The sequence below is a fragment of the Topomyia yanbarensis genome, chromosome 3 (assembly GCF_030247195.1).
Source record: "Topomyia yanbarensis strain Yona2022 chromosome 3, ASM3024719v1, whole genome shotgun sequence".
NCBI lineage: Eukaryota > Metazoa > Arthropoda > Insecta > Diptera > Culicidae > Topomyia > Topomyia yanbarensis.
Genome location: NC_080672.1, coordinates 238,841,104 through 238,865,830, shown reverse-complemented (window position 1 = coordinate 238,865,830; position 24,727 = coordinate 238,841,104). Strand labels below are relative to the sequence as shown.

At 40.5% G+C, this 24,727-nt stretch overlaps 1 protein-coding gene across 10 annotated transcripts in view; it reads right to left on the bottom strand.

Annotated features, from left to right (window-relative positions):
- LOC131691421 (uncharacterized) overlaps positions 1-24,727 on the bottom strand; it is a 1,322,992-nt gene that overhangs the window by 538,969 nt on the left and 759,296 nt on the right. The window lies entirely within an intron of this gene.

Genomic DNA, 24,727 nt, shown 5'->3' with positions numbered 1-24,727 from the left:
TTTGGAACGCTCCCTTAACCATTATGTGTCCGATGGAGTACTCGGTACCTTTTCAGATTCCAATCCACGCAATTCAAATGTTCATTAATTAGCTGGAAAAATTGACATTGACACATTAAGGGAAGGCCTGATGAGGGGTGCGTGGGTTTTTGTCGTCACTTGGGGAGACTGAGGAGACTTGATCTCCTTTTTTATTTTTCAATCCTACTCCGTGGAATGATACAAAAACTATGTATTTTTTGTACTTTTATATTGTTTCTAGGGTTGACTGATAGTCATAAAAAAATTACATGGAAATATTATACTGGATATGAGCTATGAGCATTTTTGGAAAACAACAAAAAACTGGAAAATTCTTTGATTAGTGGAGACTCGATCCCTAATTTGGGGACACTTGATTATTTTTTGAAAACGTGTTTAAAAGAGCATGTAGGGTAATAAGCCTATTTTCACCCTTTTTCTATTATCATCCTACCCATCTGAAGCCTTTGGTTAGAGCTGCGTCTGCCATCTTTGCTCAACGCATTGGCTCAAATGGTGTTGCGATAATTGGGGTACTCGATTAGAGTTTTTGCTGCTCTCAAACAGAAGATTTTCACCATTCTCAAGACAATTTTGTTATTATATTGGCTCTTAATAAGAGGCGAATGACCTTAAGGCTAAAACCTCTATAATCGAAATAAAAAATGGTTCCTAATAACAAAGCAAAGAAGCTGAAATAATAAAATTAATAATGAAATAATATGGTACCCTCCCTAATAGGACAAAAATAGGTACCTAACCCCATTCAATGTTATAAATGTACCATGATTAAATTGTTGTGATTAAATATTACTATTTTTGTTACTACATATTACGCATATCTCACAAAAAAAATTTTTACGAATTCCCCAAATCTCTGTGCAATTATTTGAAAGCTGTCGTTATTATGGTTGAGGAACGTCAAATGTGGGATGCATGGTTGCTACGTATACTGTAGTAAACAATTACAGTTAAGTTTCTGTACGATGAAGCGTTCATTTTTGACAGTATTTTTTGTTATTTTATGGCAACAATGACTTCAATTGTTCTGGTGTGAATTTGGTTATTTTCAGTGGTGTGTATGAAGCATGGCGAAGGGGATCAAATCTCCACAAATTTGAAGGGATCAAGTGAACCCATAGCATCTATTTCAGCAAACTTTAGTACAAATATAGTTGAACAAAAAAATCAGCTCAATCATAACGTATTCATATAATTGACATTCTCCTGTAATTCTGTATGCAAAAGTGTAGTATGTAGTGGGTGACTTTATCAATTGTATAAAAGTTTGAAAATTTAGAAAATAAATCTTCTTCAGTTCTTCTGAGATTTTTTTTCTTTCAATCGGTAAAAATTCGATAACACATGTCCAATTTATTTTTTTGTGTTAAAAAAACTTATGTTTAGATAAAACTCCGCAACTTTCTAGTATATTCGATTAATGTATTCTTATCCGCCTTTGAGTTACAATGATGGGATCAAGTCTCCCCGGGGATCAAGTCTCCTCAGTCTCCCCTATATATAGGCTCCTGAGATTTTTGTGGTTTTTTCTTGAATTATTTACTTAGAAATTTAAGTACTAAAAAACTCGATGTCCCTATCCTCTGTGCAGTAAAGAGAAATTAAAATTGCTCCCCACACTCTGGCAAGCAAAACGAGGGCGCTTCTCTTTCGTTTATATACACCACCGTATTTGATATGTGTGAGCGCATGTTGATGGCAGAGGTAAATTTTCATACACCCAACACTGGAACAAACTAGAGTGTGGAGAAGAGCTCTTGAAATTCTCTGTGGCGCGCTCAAATAAATTCACCACCGCCCGCGCCCCAGAGTCGCTGCTGTGTATTCACTGGCGTGTGATCTTTGGTTTGTTTTCGTCTTACAAGCGGCAGTGCGGGTGCGATTGATTTGATTTGCACTGCTTGTTGCGTTATGTGGATGGTGGTGGCTTATTTCAAGCTTATATGATTTTCTACTGAAGATTTGATACAAGTTGCTTGGTAAAGCTTACGAGTTTGCAGAGTGTTGTTACATTACCCTGGAAACCCTAGGAAAGTAGACGAGCCTAGGGGCAAACAAGGAAAACGTTTTACGTTTCAATGTATCGGCTGGTATAAACAAAGTTTTATAATGATCTGTAGTATCAGATTAATCGTATAATATATGTAAGACGGGATTTGTACATCCACATTAGGACCGGCTTACCCAACAAACATTAGAAGCTGAACTATAAGACAACTTGCTGATTAAAAGCAGATTAAAGGCTATTTAAGCTGAATAATTTAATTTATTTAATCTCCAGTATTCACCACTTCAAATTAGGCTGAACTATACTACTAACAAATGTTGCAGCGACAGCATTAATGCTTTCATTCAACCATCTTAATTAGATTCATACGAGTTGAATAAATGATGCTGTTACCAATACTATTACCTTTAATCATTAAGCTGCACTACATGTCTTCAAAAGGTTGATTCTACCTATACATTTGCTCTTATACCACCTTTGACTTTTAGCTGAATTATGTGTTTAACAAAGGCAATTGTACCTACTCCAAAAATTGACACGATTAGCGAACCATGACGAATGGTAACCGACCTGGGTTCGAGTCCCAATACACGCACATTATTTTTTTTACTTTTAAGTGAAATACTTCACATTTAGAACCCTTTTCTTATTCTATTTGTTGCTTCAACGGTTTGCTCTAGTAACATTTATAGTGTTTTTTACAATTTCATGCAGTTAATTTGCAATTTCAATTTCGGCCTGAAAAAATGTCTGCTAACAAAAAAAAGCTATCAAGTTGGTTCGATGCATTAGTAAACCTAAAAAATAATTCATACCAAGGACTTGCATATACATACACACTTAGTTGAACCCAGCCAAATCCCTGCACAGTTGTAATAAGTAATGTTTTATACTGATATCTCGGAATATTCTCGGTTTTTTAAGACAAAAAGATCGATTGTAAGAAACAAAAAAATCAAAAAAATCTCGATTCAATGACAATTTTGAAACAAAAATCGATTTTACCAGATCAATTTTTTAAGTTAACAGTATCGATTTTGAAAAATTCGTTTCTACATCGCCCATTCCTATTTCGAAGTAAGTGCCAATCTGTGGACTATAAAGTCCCTGGAATAACATATGATTATTACATTGTCGACAACTGTACTCGTAAATCTTTCAAGCGAGAAAACAGTATATTTTCTAAGTGTTTCGGTATATTCCAATCAAGATGTTTTCATATATTATGGTTTACCATCAGCAAATTTATTTTGTTGTTTTATATCTACTGAGTTTTCAGCATGTGAAACCAACGATTTACAGTTTTTCAATGTAAAAGCTTGCCAAAACATATGCGGCCTTGTTTACGTAAATTTACCTTTTAATTCAAAATGGTCAGTTTACTTATTGAACACAAGAGAAAATTTTTGTTCGAGCGATGCTGTAAATTTTTGACACCAGAATTGTTTCCATGGACCATTTGCCAAATGGTATGGCAAATAAATCAAGGAGATTACCACCTTAGAATTGTAAATGGCTTCAATCCATCATTCAGTTACCACCATTTTCATATGACACTCATTTTTACTTGTCTAAAAGTTTTGCGACATCCGCAAGTCCTTATCTTGGATACAAAAACGTCTACAATCATTAGTTTTTGAAATTAGTAAATTACCTAATTTAAAATTTCCGAATGTTCTAAAAATTATCGCATAAAAAAATTATCGTAGGTTGGGATTCGAACACAAGCCAACTAGATTCACTCAAATCTATAAAAGTGTAGAGTAGTCTTTGTACAGACTCTATTCAGCAGCCTAGACTTTTCGGTACATCGGTGAAATCTTAAGCATTCGATGTATGCAAGATTGGTGCAGACAGTAAGGTAATTGCTTAGTATTCAACAGGTTGCTAGTTCGGATCCAGGTACGTGATATATGACTTCCAACAAGGTAATACAATTTCTCTCTAATTGTAACGTAACACTAATAAAAGTATATGGCTTCCAAAGAGATTGATAGCGTGTGTAACTTGAAATAAATGTTTTTAATAATTTTTCTATAATAATTTTCACAGCTGAATAGCGGTAACGAAAAGGTTTATTGATAAAGCTGAACTGTGGCTTTCTTCAGGCTGTATACATGCTGAAGAATTGTTCTTTAATGTGTCTTAATCAGACAAGCTGAATGAATTCTCCAAATGCCGGTTGTTTAATATATTATTACACGTATACCTCCAATGTTCAGCTAGAGCTGAATAAAGCAACTTTTAAAACGTTTAAAAACCACGAAATGTTTGTTGGGTATTTTTTGTTCGACCAATAACTCAATGGTAATTTTACTTATTTTGGTTACGAATTTGGCAACACCAACAAGTAATGTTATCACTGAATTCCTTAGACTGATACAAACGTTGTATATTGCTTGACCAGCTTTAGCTGTAAATATTTTATTGTTTTAGTATAGCTCATTTCAATTCACGATCAACTTACAAAATTTCAGTACCCAATATCACCGATCGTATTCACTTTCGCTAATCGTAAGTTTAGGTTAAGTTTCCTGGAGTTCACTATAATTTTAAGATTAGACATAGTAATTTATCGTAAGAATTAAGAATAATTATAGTACCTAGGATTAGTATTAACCAATTCAAATCAAAAAAATTGTTTACAGAATGAAGCTTTAGTTTTATAAGAATTAATTATTCCACGTTCTAAACCACGGTAATTTTTCCTTCTTTCCTATGTGTTAATTTTATCTCTCCTCCTTTTATTCTGACAGTGGTTTATTGGCGCCGTCATAGACGATAGATATATAGTTGTGATTAGACCTGGGGGTACTCGCTGTCACATACCCCCTCCCGTGAACCACTGTAGTTGCCTATGTCAGGTTCACCAGGTTCCAAGACGTCGAGTAACGCCAGTTTTACTGCAGGTCGTCTTACGGTTCCGTTCATTGTTTTTATCCATGCTTGACGCACGTGGCCGTCCGAACCCTGAACGACTTTCTCCACTTTTCCTCGCAACCACTGATTCCGCACTGTTCCGTCCACCACCAATACTAAATCTCCTTCAGCTATCTCCTTGATTTCATCGAACCACTTGGATCGCCTTGAAATCACCGGAATATACTCTTTTATCCATCTTCTCCAAAATTCATCGGCGAGATGTTGTGCAAGTTTCCAGCTACTTCTTAAGGTTGTTCGTCCATTTATAGGCAGCACCGGCTGCTGTTTCACCCCATTGGAACTGCCTAGCAGAAAGTGATTGGGCGTTAACGATTCCTGATCCGCTGACTCAAGTGGAATGTACGTCAGTGGTCTCGAATTAATCATTGCCTCTGCCTCCAGTACAACGGTTTCCAAGGTTTCTTCATCCGGTTTGCGAGATGATTCCAGAAAAGCCTTGATTGCTACTTTCACTGATCGAACCATCCGTTCCCAAACCCCACCCATATGAGGCGCAGCGGGAGGATTGAAGTTGCAACGCGTATTTGCATTTGTGAAAATCGATGCCATAGTAGTGTTGCGTTCTTTCATTTCCTTGCGTAGTTGTTTGTTTGCTCCTTGGAAGTTTGTTCCGTTATCGCTAAAGATTTCTGCCGGGGCTCCTCTTCGCGATACGAAACGTCTAACAGCCATAACACAAGACTCCGTAGACAAGCTATGTATGACTTCCATATGAACAGCCCGAATCGTGAGACATGTGAAGAGTCCAATCCAACGCTTGACATTGCTGCGGCCCAATTTCACTAGGACTGGACCGAAGTAGTCTAAGTCGACAAATGTAAAGGGGCGAATGAATGGAGTTAGACGAACCTTCGGCAGTGGGGCCATGGGCGGAACGGTTGGTCTGGCCTTAAAGACTTTGCACCATACACACGATCGAATCACCTCCGCAATCAGTGATCTCAGTTTCGGTATTTCAAAACGCTGTCTCATCTCGTTCACTATTGTTTCGCGGTTGGCATGGTTAAAGCGACGATGAAACCAATCTGCGAGGAGGAAGGTTATACGGTTTTGACGAGGAAGTATTGTAGGGTATTTTGCCTCATAAGGTATCCAACTAACAGAGCTAATGCGGCCACGCTTTCGAATAACTCCTTGTTCGTCCATAAATGGCCAAGATTTGTAGATCGAACTTGATTTAGTAACACTGGCATGACGATCCTGCGGTACTCCGCGTGTTTTGTTGAGTATATCTACTTCGTTGATGAAAACAACGGCTTGCGCCTGTAACCACAGGCATCGTTCTGCCTTTGCAAATTCTTGTTGTGTAAACCCGCCACTTTCTCGTGGCTCCGTGCGCGTGTTGGAAATAAACCGATTTACAAATGCTTGTGTTCGAAGAAGCCGTTCCCATTTGCTGAACCTATTGCTGTCGATGAGATTAGCGCCAGGTGAATGATGCAAAAGACACACATGCGAGTCTTCAACTGTGGAAACTGGAAGATCGGGAACTGAGGGCCACAATGCATCAGATTGTAGTAAAATATCAGGACCACGAAACCAGCGGCTTTCTACGTCGATTTTGGGACCAGTTCCCCATTTGGTCGCATCGTCCGCCACGTTCAATTTACTCGGAAGCCATCGCCACTCTGTTGTATTAGTAGTAGACAGAATTTCACTTACTCTAAAGCCCACGTACGGAGGGTATTTGCGTTGGTTCGAATATATCCACGAGAGAACTGTTTTCGAATCCGTCCATAAGAAACGCTGTGTAATGGGAAGGGAATGCATAGAACATATGTTGCTCAGCAGTCTAGTTCCCAGGACAGCTGCCTGCAGTTCGAGTCTTGGAATTGTTTGCATTTTAAGTGGAGCAACCTTTGATTTAGCCGCTACTAATGATGCTAATGGTCCATTTGTACTTATTACCCGAAAGTAGGCGACACTAGCGTATGCCGATTCACTGGCATCCACAAAGATATGGATTTGCAGGGAAGAATACGTTTCCTGGTTTGCTTCAGGGAAATAGCATCTAGGAATTCGAAGGTTGTTCAACTTTGGGAATAGATTAACCCAATCTCTCCATCTACCAAAGTGCTTTTCGCTGATGTGGTCATCCCAACTGATGCCAGAAGCCCAAATATCCTGCATCAGTATTTTTCCGCGCACTAAAAAAAATGCAGCCAATCCCAGTGGATCAAAAAAAAACTCATGATTACTCGAAGAACTTCTCGTTTAGTCGGTGTATACGTGTCCTCGAGAACGTTTCCCCAGCAGCTGTTCATTTCAAAGATAAATGTGAAGTCGTCACTACTAGGAATCCACTTCATCCCTAGCACCGTTTGCGTGATGTCAGTTTTCTCCACCGTCAATTGACGGTACGTTTGTGCAGAGTTCGATCCTATTCGTTCCATTATCTCCTTCGAATTGGACATGAAGTTTCGGATTTCAAAACCCCCTTTGGCATGAATCATCTTCACGGTGCTTCCCACCTGTACAGCTTCTTCAATTGTGCCGAAACTGTTTAGATAGTCGTCCACGTAGTGGTAGCGAATTATGGCTTCTGTCTCTCGTGGGTACTGCTGGGAAAACGCTTCAGCATTCAAATTTTTAATATATTGGGCGGAGCATGGCGAACATGTTGACCCAAATATTGCAACGTCCATTACGAATACCTGTGGTTCAAATTCAATCGTATCGCGCCACAGGAATCTTTGAAACTGGCGATCTGCTTCACGAATTCGAATACGGTGAAACATTTCTTTGATGTCAGCTGCCAAAGCATAACGGTACAAACGAAATTGACTCAGTACTACTGGCAGTGAAGCTATCATATCCGGTCCCTTTAACAAAGCCGAGTTTAACGACACTCCTTCTACTTTCGCTGCAGCGTCCCAAATCAGACGAACCTTATTGGGTTTCTTCGGGTTTACCACCACTCCTAGTGGTAGATACCAGGTGTTTTCAGATCTGGTGGTGGACAACTCACGACACGAAGCTTTATGTGCATATCCTTTATCTTGGTACTCGATGATTTGTTGACGAACGCAGTCGTACAGTTGAGGGTCCTTACCAAGTTTTTTCTCCAAAGATTGAAGACGCCGATAAGCCATTCCGTAGCTATGGGGAAAACGTATATCATTTTCCTTCCACAGCAGCCCAGTCTCGAAGCCTGATGGGATCCTTTTAGTTAAGCTTTTCAACAAAATCCTTGCTCGTTTATCATCATCCGACTCGATAATAAGCGATGGACAAGTAACTACGGCATTGTCCACCGTCAAAAATTCACGAACTAGCTCATTGAGCTCTTTATCAGGTTGGATTTTCTCCGCAACGTGAACTCCACTGACGACTCGTCCAGTTACGATTTGAGAGCAACCATATATACTCCAACCCAAGCGACATTTTGTAGCTATCGGATCATGCCATCCTCCTTCTCTAACTTTCAGCGGGACAGTGAGCTTCAGGTTGTCGAGACCGATCAAAAGCTTTGGTTCCACTTTGTCGTAATCGTTTAACGGAAGTCCTCGAAGATGCGGAAATTTTGCCGCTAACTCATGATAGCACATTGTTTGCGACGGGAGAAGCAACCTTCCTACTGTTCGAGCATCTGATAACTTGAAACGCTTTGATGTATTGCTCCCAGTAATATCAACTGTAACACGACGGGAATCTGACTCGTACCGCTTAACATTACCAGTCCATTGCAGATTTAGTGGCTCAAGTATACCATCAATTTCAAGGTGTTTTGCAACTTCTTCTTCCAATAACGTTAGCTGAGATCCTTCATCGATGAACGCAAAAATGGTAATTGGATGAGTTTTACCGAAAAGTGTCACTGGGAGAATTCTAAATATTGGACCACCATCACGGTCAAGCTGGTCGCGATGACTCGTGGATACAGCAGTATGCACCGCCGCTGGGTGTAATAGGGTATGATGGCGCAGTCTACAGCCTTCAATTCCACAGCCTTTCCATGTCTTGCAGGGCCATCTACCGTGGTAATTAAGGCACGTTCTGCATAACATGCTCTGATGCACAACCTTCAATCTCTCGTCCAGCGTTAATGATTTAAATCTAAAACAATCAGCGACCCTATGTCCGTCGGATTTGCAAACAATACAAGTTTTCTTCGGTGATCGTTCTGACGTATTATTTTGATCATTTTCCGTACAGTAAACGGATTTCACAGCATCGGTATGAGTTTGGACAAAGGCTTGCTTTTTTGGTCGTGTATTGTTTCCTTCTCCTGTTGGAAGGTCATCGGCTACCTCATATGCAAGTTCCACTAAAGCAGTCATGAAGGCACCAAAAGTATTCAAATTAGCCTCCGATGTTGATCCTTTGAATGCAGACCATTTTAACCGGTAATCAACGGGTAGCTTCGCTACAAGATCGTGCAGGAGTGCAGGGTTGGATAAGTGTACATGTTGCTTAGTATTTTTTAAATGTTCTACCAAGTTGTCCACCGCATTTCCGAACTCGATAACACTTTCCAAATCGTTTATTTCAAGTGACGGCGATAAACGTATCTTCTCTATCATCGTACGAATCAGTATTTCTGGACGACCATATCTCATCTGTAGGGTTTTGATCACGTGTGGTACACCGGCGGGAGATAGAAGCCGACTACGAACGGTCTCCAAAGCTTGCCCTTTAAGGCTTCGTTGCAACCGTATAAGATTTTCATCCTGGGAGAATCCGCACGTTACAGTAGAGCGCTCAAAATTACTAATCCAAATCGACCACTCTTCAGGGTCACCGGAAAATGTAGGAAGATCCTTTCCCATCACCTGGCGCGCGGCGATCTGACGGCTTGATGGACCTTCCTCGCGTTCATTTGTCGTTTGCATCACGATCTTGTTCGGAAAGGGCAGCGGAGTGAAGTCATTGAAAACGTTTGATTGCATCTTCCCATCGATTCTATCGAGTGGTACGCACTCAGAGACGTCTGGCGAATTCGGAGCTGCACGATCCTCCAATGTAGGGCAGAGAAGGTTCCCGGTGAGTAAAGGTGATCCGGGATGTTGTTCAACCAGATTCGGGGAACCATTGCGGTGTACCGTTTTAGATTTCTGTCCTGCTTCAAGATTCTTCTATACCGTGCGCCGCAACCATGCGTCTACTTTTTCATCTGAGTTTGGTTCGCTAGGTCCGATGCTACCTTTACTGCTCCCGTATTGGGACAACTGGCGAACAATTTTTGCTTTATCCTCTATTGACTGCTTCCGTACTTCCATCTGTTTTTTTCGAAATTTTCGCTCCTCGGCCAACTTTTGTTCCTGAAACGCTCTTTCTTCAGCCAACCTTTTCACCTCAATAGCTAATTCCTGGTCCTTCATCAATTTCTCTTGAGCTCGTTCAAGGTCCCTCATTTCCTTTTCCGCTGACAATTCAAGTTCTTGAAGTTTTTGCTGTTCTTCTATGATTCCCAGTTCGAGCTCTAGGCGGGCACGCACACTAGAACTGACGCTGGCTCGCTCGTCCACTACAATCTTTTTTATTTTCCTAGAGCTAGTTTTGCTTCCTGCTATAGATTTGCCAGATGTCTTCTCCGAGCCGGCTGGCACCTTTAAAAGCTTCAATTGTTCGACCTTTTTCTTCGTTCTGGTCGGTCTTCCCGACTGTTCGGAATCGTCAAGGGGTCCACAGGATTCGCAAAGCCAATGGCGAGTTTTAATACTTGCATCCACCTTGGCACAGCTGTAGTGAAACCACAACTGGCATGTATCGCATGCCACCATATCTTCCACATGGTCAGGGCAATTGCAAATAACACAGTCGTATTGTACCTGTGGATCGGTCCCTTTGTTCTGCTCCATGTTAGCGAAAAAACACTTCTGATGAAATTTTCTAAAGAATGTTATCACTGAATTCCTTAGACTGATACAAACGTTGTATATTGCTTGACCAGCTTTAGCTGTAAATATTTTATTGTTTTAGTATAGCTCATTTCAATTCACGATCAACTTACAAAATTTCAGTACCCAATATCACCGATCGTATTCACTTTCGCTAATCGTAAGTTTAGGTTAAGTTTCCTGGAGTTCACTATAATTTGAAGATTAGACATAGTAATTTATCGTAAGAATTAAGAATAATTATAGTACCTAGGATTAGTATTAACCAATTCAAATCAAATAATTTGTTTACAGAATGAAGCTTTAGTTTTATAAGAATTAATTATTCCACGTTCTAAACCACGGTAATTTTTCCTTCTTTCCTATGTGTTAATTTTATCTCTCCTCCTTTTATTCTGACAGTGGTTTATTGGCGCCGTCATAGACGATAGATATATAGTTGTGATTAGACCTGGGGGTACTCGCTGTCACAAGTAAAGTGATCCATTACAAGTAATGTCTTGGTATTAGACAAGTTTGCGATTATTTAGGGTGACCATATCAGACGAGTAAAAAACCAGGACAGTCGAAAAGGTACGGCTTCCCCCCCGCTACCTCTCAATCGACATTGCCTTTTCCGCATGTTTTAACTGAAAATTCAGTGAAAAAGTTCTGGGGTCTGGCAGGCAGAGCTTCGACAGTAAAAAAGTTCTGGGAGTCTGGGGGGAAGAGCTCTGCCAGAAAGTCTTTCATCGGAATTCGATCACCAAAAACTTTTTTGGATTTACACTAAGACAGTTCCTGCTACACCACCATCAACAAAAGTTTCATGCTGAGATGGCCTGCGCAGGACCGGCGAGGGGTTTTCAGTACTAAAAACACGACATTGACGTAAATCAGAAACATCAGCGATCCCAGGTAGCTTCCCTACGCTATGCCTGGCAATCTCCAATGACAACCATTATCTCTCGATTTAAGAGCTGCAAAACTCACCGTTGTTACCAAAAATTTCTCCGTTTAATCGATTGTTATATGAAAACTGGCGGATAGCTTGGTGTAAATAATATCAGTTTTAGCCCGAGCTTGAAAAAATTGATATCCCTGCGTGAATTTGAAAGAAAACAAATTTTAATTCATGTCCGTCGCGATGAATGATGTTCATTTCCCTCGTCATTCGTTCTCCCGACACAGCGCATTCAGGTTCGGACATGTTCGGTTTCAGAAGCAAAATGAATTTTGTTTCCATTCTACCTGTGAGAGAGATTATTGAGCAAAACTACACCAGATATAGATTATGCAGTTCACTTATGCTCGAAAATGTAAAAGATGCCAGCTTCTGCCTTCAAACTATCCATATAAAAACAATTAAATGCTTTGGTTGGTGAAGGAATTTGTATTTCTCTGCACTTAATCATTCCATTCTGCATGAAGTTTCAGTCAGTTGGGAAGTTAATGAATGAGGGAGGCGATGAATCTGAATTCGGCAAATACAAGCAGGAATACGTAGCTAATTTTGAAATTTCGCAGCACTGGTTTGAGCGCGACATTCCATACTCCCTGTTATTCAGGATGCTAGACTCGGCGGTTAGTCGCTGTTCAGCGTCCAGGCGTGAAGGCATGTTAATCGTCCATTAGCTATTTCATTTATTTGACACGCCTCAATGCATTACCTGAGCCGTGGATCTTTTAATATTATCAATGTGTAAATAAAAGTAAATAAATCGAATTTTATTGTATATCCATCGGATCTTGTGTACGAGATTTGTTACTTTGCGTAAAGATCTTATTTCTTGTTGAAGATCTATTTACTTCATTGCCTCTTGTTGCTTGTGGATCACTTAGTCCGCTTTCTCTCGGTTTATCGTTTTCGTTCATGCTATCCTCGCTATTAATGTTGTATGATGGGTATGCTTGCAGTATATATTGCTTCGTTATAGGTTTGTGTAAATGATTTATCTTAGTGTGTCTTCTTTTGTAACAACGTAGGGCACGCAGGGTCTGACCTTCATACGTGCACAACGTGATTTGAGATTTGGTCGCGCATTTTGCTTTGAATTGAAAGTTCAGATATGAAGGAATAGGTTCAATCTTATCATTGTCCATATAAACGGGTATCTTGGTCCTAACATTATCATACTCAACGACGTATTGCATGTTGTCTTCCATAGCATAGCTTTCAGTTATGGCCAAAGTTTTAAACGTTATCAGTAACGAGTGTGGTGAGCTTGTATAACGACGACTTCCATTAGTCTAAACTGCATTTGCAAATTTGCTGTTAAATTTTGCTGTTGAGTTTCAAACATCTTGAAATGAATAATCGATATCGCACCGATGAAAGTAACGCTGCTTTGTTGTTCACACTGGCTTGGGACGAATTTTATTATTCGATTGTTTTGCTTCTTTATAGTACTGGCACGGTACATAAAGACAGCAGACTTTAGGTAGAAACGTTCGTTTGAGTCACTGCACTGTCAACAAGCAGAGCGACTGATTAGGTACATGTATCGACCCTATAGTAATTCCATGATCCCCAGCTCGAGACAGCGCTCAATGGCATTATTCCACGATAGTTGCTATTTTTCATTCCATAGATTTCCAGTAAGACGAAAAAAGCCACTAGCAAGAGAACTCAAGTAGAAGCAGAAGCACCAAAACGCCGATGTGTCTTTTCAGAGGTACCAAAAGGAATTCTTCGGGTCCCGGATTGAAAGACGATTTAAGCCGAGAAGAAGCGCTGGTAAACATTGTTTCATCGATATTGACGAGGCACTCTTGAGAGATTAAAAAAACCATCGGAAGGTACAATTGAGAGATTCGACTGAATTAAGTTTTGTTTGCCGCATTCCGATTGAGGATGAGTATACGTTGCGGTTATGATTACGGTCGGTCGTAACTGCAATCTAGAGCATAGTGAAAAGCGAAGACTGAATAAATAGAAATATATTAGGCTTACCGGAGAAAAACCAGGACAAATCAAGCATTTTTCTCAACTTCCCAGGACACCAGGACAGTCTATGTAAAACCAGGACATGTCCTGGGAAACCAGGACGTATGGTCACCCTACGATTATTATCATACGTGATAATTGCAGGGTTAGTGCGACAATCCCATTGAAACTAAGAATTATGTTTGGTCGAGGATTGAACCTATTTTTATTTATGGTTTAACTTACAGTGGGTCCAAAAAGTATTTGTTATCTGATTTGACCCTTCATTTGCTTTACTTGCTTAACACATGTTAAACTGGCTTATTTCTAAAAATACAGCTAGATGATTATTTCTTGGGTCTGCTGTATCTGTAATCGCAGCTAAAACATATAATTTGTTCTCATGCTAGTTTTATAATCTAGAAGAAAGGTGCAAATCATTTTAAACTCACTACTCAAGTTTAACTGAAGAATCATATACGGAGTCAATCAAATTCCGACCACAATAAAATAATTGTTTCTAATGCATACGTTTATAAAGTCCACATAAAACAAAGTAAATTTCACGAGAATTCACATTGTTATTTGTTTTTTCTGTAGCGCGTTATTGAAAATAATGACGTGCTAATTTAGAAGCCCTTCTATTTGACCGGTACAGTGCTCTTAAGGGGTTACAGCACTGTAGATTTTTTAAAACATTGAATTTTTATTTACTGGTTTAATTTGGTTTATTGGTGCTTTATGATGCTGAAAATGATATTCCAAAAAAAGAAATCGCGAAAACAATAAATAAAAATTCGAATTTTCCGCAACGCTTCTTATGCATGTATACCCCGAGTATACTGAAAACTAGGGTTACCAAATGGACTGAGAGCAAATTAAGGACATCCCTGCCAAATCTATTCGGAATTGGAGCCTGAATCAGTTGTCACTTGCTTCAAAATTCTGAAAAAATCGGGATTCTGGCTTATTTTCCAGCAGTTGAACTGGGACGTTGAATCTTGATCGAGACAAATTGGAATGGTGTAGTGTCAATATTGAACGAAAATAACGCCTTTGGCCAAACCTCATATAGAGCTATCCAACAAATTTTGGTTACTTCTGAGTAAAAGAACTTTTGGTTGGAATGAGTCGCAGAGAGTAGGCATTAACAAAAACAATCGCTGGAAGTATTTGAAATTGATTCTCTTGGAATAAAGTTGATCTGAATAATTTAATACAGGGTGATTCAGCATGACGTTTTTTTTATCTCGCAAAAATTTGAAAAAAAGGAGTAAATCGCGAAATGTTTGTCAATCGAAAGAACATTTTTTGCCATTTATTGATTGAAAATAATTTCTTTTAAATGTTGACCGTGTTGGCGTTTGAGGTAACCCATTCGACTAGTCCAATTTTTGATGACGGATTCGAGTATTTCAAGTGGTATCTGGCCAATTAGTCGAGTAATGTTGGTTTCCAATGCTTGAGACTGTCATCGCCGCTATGTTTTTTTTTTCAATTTGTTTATTTGATAAGGCACGTATGCGTTAGCTTAAAGGTGCCATTTTTTCATTGTTTTACATTTTGAATTTCTTAAAACTAGGGGGATACACATTTCAATATTATTTTGTTTTATATAATAAAACTAAAAAAAAACTGCAGCTAACTTATACATATAAAAGAGGGTATAATATAATATTCGTAAGATTTGGGGGACGGGTCATTTGTGTGTTCTTTGTATAGTAATTCACTTTATGATTTTTAGAAGGGAGATTATAGAAAAAATAATTATTAACTAAGCGGAACATTTTACAAGCTTATTAACTAGAGATAACTAGAAAGAGTGGTTCAAGATTAAGGGGAATTAATTAGGACTATTTTAAAGTAGTGGTACTGTTGCGCATTTCTTAACGAGATTAAATATTGTTCAACTAAAACTAGAAGATAGGGGGGCACATAAATTTTGGGAAGATATTCAAGGGGAGAAGGGGGTGAAGTCATACATCTGTGTATCAGAGACATGGGAGGGTGGGTGGACAAGGCTGAAGGGGGGGGGGGGGTGAGATATAAACTTTCAGTTTCCGGCATCAGGAATTAACGGCCAGGATTACAGATTCGAATGGATTGATCAACTAACACTAGAAGATAGGGGGGCACATAAGTTTTGGGAAGATATTCAAGGGGAGAAGGGGGTGAAGACATACATCTGTGTATCAGAGACATGGGAGAGAGGGTGGACAAGACTGAACGGGGGGGGGGATATAAACTTCAGTTTCCGGCATCAGGAATCAACGGCCAGGATTACAGATTCGAACGGATGTATCAAGTATTGGGACGCCGGGCGGTTTTCCTCGAGCCGGCAGGGGTTCCTCCAGACGATTTCGTAGTACGGCTCAGATACGGATCGGGAACACACCGCGCTGCGCGTGTGATGTTGTACTGTAGATCTCGTGTTGTTGGTTCATTCGACAGATGTTTTGTCTCGTCTTGGAGTCGTATCAAACCATCGTTGGGGTACGGTAGGCGGAAGAGGGCACTTCTGGGAATGATAAGAGAAAAGATAGGGGCATTTAAATTTGGATATTGATGGTTTTGAGGAACGTGTATATAAGGGACATGTAGAGAATATCGCGGCTTGCTAGTACATCTCGAACCGGGACATTGGGTGATCTTCCTCGGGCCCGAAGGGAATCGAATAGTTGAGATCTGGCAGAACAGTACTCGGCACATGCCCAGACAACATGTTCTATTTCGTGATAACCGTTGCCACAAGCGCAGATACCGCTATCCACGAGCCCAATACGCCGGAGATGTGCGTCCAGCGTGTAGTGATTGGACATGAGCCGAGACATCACGCGAATGAAATCCCGTCCCACATCCATCCCTCTGAACCAAGGTTTCGTCGATACCTTAGGGATTATCGAATGTAGCCACCTTCCCAGTTCACCATTGCTCCATGATGTTTGCCAACTTTCGAGGGTTCTCTGATGAGTAATACTGAAAAATTCGCTGAAGCTAATTGGTCTTTCATATATGTCACCTTGCAAAGCGCCCGCCTTAGCTAAAGAGTCCGCTTCTTCATTACCTGGAATGGAGCAATGCGAGGGAACCCAAACTAAGGTAATCTTGTACGATCTTGCAGACAAAGCACGCAGGCGCTCCCAGATTTTCCCCAAAAAATATGGAATGTGCTTTCTAGGTTTCATTGAACGGAGAGCCTCGATTGAGCTGAGGCTATCCGAGACAATAAAGTAATGATCGGTGGGCAAAGTATCAATGATCCCAAGGGTATACTGAATAGCAGCAAGTTCTGCGACGTAAACTGAAGCAGGATCATTGAGTTTGAATGAGGCGGTGAGGTTTTGATTGAATATACCGAAGCCAGTGGAGCCGTCGAGGCTTGACCCGTCGGTGTAAAACATCTTGTTGCAGTCGACTTCTCGAAATTTACTATGAAAGATGCTTGGGATCACTTGCGGGCGTATGTGATCCGGGATTCCACGAATCTCGTCTTTCATGGATGTGTCAAAGAAAACAGTTGAATCAGAAGCATGAAAGAGATTGACACGGTTGGGATAGTATGAAGAAGGATTGATATTTTGTGCCATGTAATCGAAGTACAAGGACATAAATCGGGTTTGAGAATTGAGCTCGATAAGCCTTTCGAAATTTGCAATTACTAACGGGTTCAAGATATCGCATCGGATGAGCAATCGATAGGAGAGTTCCAAAAATCGATTTTTCAGCGGAAGGACGCCCGCCAGCACTTCTAAACTCATCGTATGTGTCGAGTGCATACAACCCAAAGCAATACGCAAACAACAATATTGGATTCGCTCTAGTTTGATGAAATGTATGTTCGCAGCGGAGCGGAAACAGAAACTCCCGTACTCCATCACCGACAATATTGTTGTTTGGTACAGCCTGATCAGGTCTCCTGGGTGGGCACCCCACCATGTTCCGGTTATTGTACGGAGAAAGTTGATCCTTTGCTGGCACTTCTGTTTCAGATACCTAATGTGACATCCCCAGGTTCCTTTAGAGTCGAACCAGACCCCGAGATATTTGAAAGTTGAAACCTGAGCAATAGTTTGACCCATTAATTGAAGCTGTAGTTGCGCTGGTTCACGCTTCCTTGAAAATACGACTAGCTCAGTTTTCTCCGTGGAGAACTCGATACCTAGCTGGAGGGCCCAAGCAGACAAATTGTCCAAGGTATCTTGCAATGGTCCTTGCAGATCGACGGCTTTGGGACCTGTAATAGAGACCACACCGTCATCTGCAAGCTGCCTTAGCGTGCAGGAATTGACAAGACATTCGTCAATGTCATTCACGTAAAAGTTATAGAGAAGGGGGCTTAGACATGAGCCCTGGGGAAGACCCATGTAGCTAATTCGTGATGTCGATAAATCACCATGCGAAAAATGCATATGTTTTTCAGACAGCAAGTTTAGCAAAAAGTTGTTTAGAGTCGGTGAAAGACCATGCTGGTGCAGCTTCTCAGAAAGAATTTTGATAGAAACTGAGTCAAAAGCCCCCTTTATATCTAGGAAAACTGATGCCATCTGCTCTTTGCTAGCATAAGCCATTTGAATTTCTGTTGAGAGCAACGCAAGACAATCGTTCGTCCCTTTGCCTTTGCGGAAGCCAAATTGTGTATCTGACAGTAAGCCATTTGCTTCAACCCAATTATCGAGGCGAAACAAGATCATTTTCTCGAACAACTTTCGGATACAGGACAGCATCGCAATCGGTCGATACGAGTTGTGGTCGGAGGCTGGTTTTCCTGGTTTTTGAATGGCAATGACCTTCACTTGCCTCCAGTCATGAGGGACAATATAATAAACTTATTAAATAAATTAAATAAATTCAACAAGCGTCTCTTGGCAGAGTCTGGCAGATTCTTTAACAAGTTAAATTTGATTCTGTCTGGCCCTGGGGCTTTATTGTTACATGATAAGAGAGCAAGTGAGAACTCCACCATCGAAAACGGTGTTTCGTTCGCGTTATTGTGAGGGGACGCGGCGCGGTAGATCTTCTGTGCCGGGGCGGAATCCGGACAAACCTTCTTGGCAAAATCGAATATCCAACGGTTTGAATATTCCACGCTCTCATTGGTACTGTTTCGGTTTCGTAAGCGCCGGGCCGTACTCCAAAGAGTGCTCATCGATGTTTCTCTCGTTAGTCCGTCGACGAACCGGCGCCAGTAGCTACGTTTTTTGGCTTTTATCAAACTCTTCATGCGCGTTTCCGCCATCGCGTACTGTCGGTAGCTAGCTGGCAGCCCGTCGTCCCGGAAGGTCTTATACGCAGCGGCCTTCTCCGCGTACACGTCTGAGCACTCTTTGTCCCACCATGGATTGGGAGGACGCCCGCGTGAGTTCGCGTCTGGTACGCGTTTAGTCTGAGCTTGAATCGCGGTATCGAGAATCAAGCCAGCCAGGAACCCGTACTCTTCCTCCGGAGGAAGCTCTTGTGTCGATTCTACTTTTTCGGATATCGCGGACGCGTAGCTCTTCCAATCAATATTTCGTGTGAGGTCATACGAAACATTGATTGTATTCGGTGGCCCTGGACCGTTAGCAATATTAATTACGATTGGCAGATGGTCGCTGCCGTGGGGATCAGAGACTACCTTCCACATGCAATCTAACCGCAGCGATGTCGAGCAGAGGGACAGATCTAAGGCGCTCGGTCGCGCTGGAGGGACAGGAATCCGTGTCATTTCACCCGTATTCAAAATAGTCATATTGAAGTTGTCGCAAAGCTCATGGAGTAGGGTAGATCGATTATCGTCATGAAGGCAACCCCATGCCGTGCCGTGGGAGTTAAAGTCACCTAAAACTAGCCTCGGTGCGGGGAGGAGTTCCGCAATATCGCAAAGCCGTCGGTGGCTAACTGAGGCTCTAGGGGGGATGTAGGTGGAAGCAATGCAAAGTTCTTTGCCTTTAATTCTGGTTTGGCAAGCGACAACTTCAATGCCTGGTGTCGAGGGGAGGTCGATCCGATTGAAAGAATAGCACTTTTTGATCCCCAAAAGTACTCCTCCGTAAGAGTCTTCTCGATCCAAGCGAATAATATTAAAATCGTGGAAGTGTAGGGTTATTTCTGAAGTGAGCCATGTCTCGCATAGGGCAAATGCATCGCATTTCAAATTATTTAGTAAGATTTTAAACGAATCGATTTTCGGGATAATGCTTCTGCAATTCCACTGTAGAACAGTGATTAAATCCTTGACCTCGTTCGATGAATTAGCCATCGAAGGATACAATCGCTGAAAGGAGGGGCCATTTCGCAGTGAACTGCATCAAGAATGTTTTTACTGCGGGGAGAAAGCTTATCAAGATACTTTTAAGGGGGTCAGAAATGTTTAACGCTGTAAGAATACGGTCCACAATGTCAGAGAAATTTATTAAGCCAGCACTGTTTTCTTTCTCTGGCTGAGATATGGGAACACTTGGGGTTTTTGATGTTCCTGGAAGTGCTGGGAACTCCTTTTCTGAGCTCAGGTTACTGAGACCGGGAGCGACTTGCTTCGGTTTTGCACCAGTACTTCCTTGAGTAGTTATTTTAGGGGGACCATGAAGAGACACCTTCTGGCCTTTACGACGAAGCTTGGAAGAGGAAATGTTCTTCCTTTTTCTACTACTTCTAGGCACAGCAGAAGATGTTCCCTCCTGGGGTTCATCACAGTCGCCTTCGTCAGTAGACAAGTTGGTAAAGATGTTCGTAGAGACAGGTGGCGTAGCTATCTTAAGCATTTCTGCAAAAGATCGCTTAGAGCGTCCCTGAAGGGAACGCTTAAGATTTTCCTCGCGCTGTTTGTACGCGGGACATGAAGGGAGATCATGTGGGTTTCCCCCACAGTAGAGGCACTTTTCGACATCTCTACCACAGGAATCATCCGCATGATTCTCACCGCATTTCCCACAGCGGGCTTTATTGCTACAATGGGAGGCTGTGTGTCCCAATTGTTTGCAATTAGTACAGTTCATGACCCGCGGCACAAAGAGGCGAACAGGTAGACGAACCTTGTCAAAAAGGAGGTAATTAGGCAGGGCAGAGCCGGCGAAGGTCACCCGATAAGAGTCTGAGTTGACGTATGTTTTCTTCCCGTCAGCTGCGACTGATGCTGAATGCAAACGTTTGCATTCCAGTATCTTCACTGGCTTAAGCATGGGGTTTTTGAAACAGCCAGTCCCATATTTTAGCAGGTCCTCGCAATTCAGACTCGAATCGGAAACGACCCCACTGACTTCAACCCTGCTAGCTGGAATATACACCCTGTACTCCCTCGTAAAGGGCTCGTATCCATCAATATCGTTTGCCTGAGTTGAACTGTTAACCACCACCCGAAGCTTATCAGGCCGAATTTTCGATATTTCTGTCACGGCCGAATACCGATCCGTCAGAACTCGAGAAATCTGCAACAGATTCAAACACTTTTTTTCTTTGGTCCGAAAGAAGATCACAAATGACCCGGTGGCCGAGCTCGGATATACCTTGAGCCGGGGATCCGATTTTATTTCGACGTCCATCTCACCTTGAGATGAACCGCCGTCAGGGGAAGTCATTTTTGCACGGGCCTATTGCCCAGTGCACGTTATTAAGACAACCAAGAAGGGGAAACGAAAACTAATACTTAGCTTGTGTATGTAACGGTATCCAGACGGCTTACTAGAAGAACACTGTTTCACTTCACTGACCGGCTAACGGTACTCAGAAACAGAAACACAAAAGAAGGGAAAAAATACTGAAACCTCAACTAGGCGCAGAGTGTGTAAATAACCTTGAACGCGGATTAACACTATTTGTCGCTATAGAGTGTACGGACCGATGACAAAAGACTTCTATCTCGACTGAGTGCTCGATAACGAATGACCGCTATGTTTTCTTCAATGCATGCTGGATGTGGTCGATTTGTTCGCTAATCATTCAATAACGAAAACTGCAACTTTTACCCTTTGGTTGTATTCTCGCAGATTGCTGATTTTCGAAATATAGTTGAATAATTTGAAAATGTTGAGCATACTGTGGTGGCAAACAATACTAAACAACAATAACATGACATTCCCTGTTAAAAACCATGTTGTACTACCCTTTATAGGCCAAGGTTTGAGGCTAAAAATAAGGACATTTGAAATAAAATAAGGACGCTTTCCAAAAACCTCGAAAATAAGTACATGTCCTTTAAAATAAGGACGGTTGGTAACCCTACTGGAAACGCTAACCGTGCATTTCTCGAAATAACTTTTTTTGATCTGGCCGTAAATGTAACTTCTCCAGCGACGTACGTGGGATTTAATTTTTTCATTGCATGATTTTTAATAAGCAATTTTGAGTTGATTTTTAACACATTTTAAGCGTTTTTCGACTAAAAAATGTGCCATTTCGCGAAAAATCAAGGCATAGAAAAATTCTTGCGTACGTCGCTTGCTGTCGTTCTAAGAAGTTTAAAAAGCTTTGATTTTTGGCTGGATAAAAAATTACGGGACATAGAGTGCCGGCCGTGGACTCCTTCCAAAAAACTCCCCGACGGGAAAGTGCCACACAGCCGCCATCTTGTGATGAAATTACTCGAAAAAATATTTTTTTGCAATTCATTACTTATGTTAAATATCTCATTAACCCTCCGGAAGTCGCGCTTATGGCCAACTAAACAATTAGCCGCTGATGCTTTAAGACGATTTCGTTATATTTTCAGAGCAGTGCGCACTACCGGAAAGTTAAATAAGATCTCGATTCATCTAATTATTGCGTCAAGATAAATTCCCGAAATTTGCCTATTTTTCGTCCTCTATAGTGGTGTAATCCCTCAATAATCAGCTCTGGAATCTTTTGACGGCATTTTTCTTCTGTGCCATCATTTAAATAAATTAGTTGGTTTTCACTCGAATTTTCACGCGATGGAATAATAAGAGAGAGAATTAAAATTAAAACCTAACATGTTCGGGTACGAGTATAGCAAAGAAAAAAAATGGCAAAATCCACCGACTTTGCAGTACATACTAAATTGTTCCAAGGAACGTTTATCTGTTTACCGTGATTTTATAATTTGTAAAACTTATAATATTAGGTTTATGTATCTTCCCTATTTTCTATTTTGGTCCTTACATCAAAACAAATGAATGTTCCAAAAATTTTGGGAGGTTATGACAAGATTGATTTGTAGAGGATGTTTATGACCTCACCGAATAAAAATCTTCTTGTGTAACCCTTGAACCTATAGTTGATTTCGTGACGTCAGAATGTGCTTTTGTTTTCATTTCCATCCAAAAAAGGAATACGATCTACGTTTATCCCAAACATCAACGTAAACTTCGAATTCTATACATATATTAATCAATTCACCTGTATGTATTCATGCATACACGTCGTATCGAGTACACTTCTGTGATACTTAGTCCAATTAGGTGATTCAAATTTTCTGATAAACAGAAATATAAGATTTTATTCACGATGAACTAAGTTTTTATGGATATTTAGTAATATTATATCAGACAATACTAATTATCCTCAACATATTCCATTTTCTTTTCAAAATTTATGAATTTCGAATGCTCTAGTAATACTAACAAAATAAGTACGTAATAGTTTAATAGTTCTGCACTTTAGGTGTGAGTCGCATTTTAGTCATACTTGGGTCAGTAAGGGATCATTCAAAAACCACGTAGACTGAAATTTGAGAATTTTAAACCCCCCCTCCCCCGTAGTAGACCTTAGTAGACTTTTACCACCCCCCCCCCCCCACGCAAAAAGTCTACGTAGACTTATTTTTTTTTTTCGCGGGAAATGTGAAAAAAGCAAGAAGCACATTATAATGTTCAAATAAAAATTGGCGTTTAGATTTATTTCAAGTTTTTTAAATATTAAAACAATGTTTTGCACATTGGTTTTTTTGTCTATGACTGGTCTAATCAATTAATACCAATTCAAGGTGCGTTCCAACGTTTGTGTAGCGGAAAACTTCTTTTGAAGGTTAGTCACTCAAGTCATATACTTAAGATATATTGCTATAACTAGTTCAAATTTTGGCCGAAGTGCGACCTACACCAACAATGCAGAATTGCTAAATACTTTTTGAGCCTTACTGGAGCATTCAAAATTGTTAAATTATAAGAAACAATTACAAAATAATACTGTCGATGTGTACTATTAGGGATCATCCATAAATGACGTAGCATTATATGGGGGAGGGGGGAGTTTTGTATTTTGTGATGATGTGTGACGACAGGGGGGTAGGGGGTCATGTCATGCTACGTAGCTTTTTTAAAGGGGAATAGAATAGAATTTTTGAAAAAAATTACGGTAACAAGGGGGGCAGGGTTACCGTCAAGCTACGTAATTACCAGGGGGTATTTAGAGGTTTGTGACGAAATGCTACGATGGAGGAGGGGGGTGTTAAAATCACTCAAAAATGCTACGTCATTTATGGATGGTCCCTTATCTAGACTAAAACAATAAACCAAACATGCAGATAAATTTCACTTTTTGTGAACAAATTTCAATATTTCTAAAATAATAAGATAATCTAAATTGCCTTATTTGATTAAGGGAACGAAGCTATTCAAATCTTCCCAAAAATATTTATTTTTCTTTTGTAATTAATAGCCATATCACCTGAGAGTATTATTGCAAAGTATCAAAGCTTTACTCCGAATATTTTCGAAGATAAATATAGTAGTACCGGTTTGCACGGAGTTGCGTAGGGTCAAGACGTAAAATTTAACGGGTGTTTAAAGATTTTGAAATCAGTATAAATGATTGCAAGAGGAACTGATTAATTCGATTAAACACTTTGTTGTAGAAGTTTAACTACACTACTGCTTTAACCAAATAAAAAATAAAAAAAATAATCCACTTATTAATAAAAATCGGGTGTTTTGCTGCTACAATGGTGGTTTTAATGCTTAATACTTTGGCCATTTTTTAACTTTTTATGGCTCATGCATTTAATGGTCAATGCATGTCTGCTAACTGGTCTCAGATGATTTCACAGTCAAAATCTTC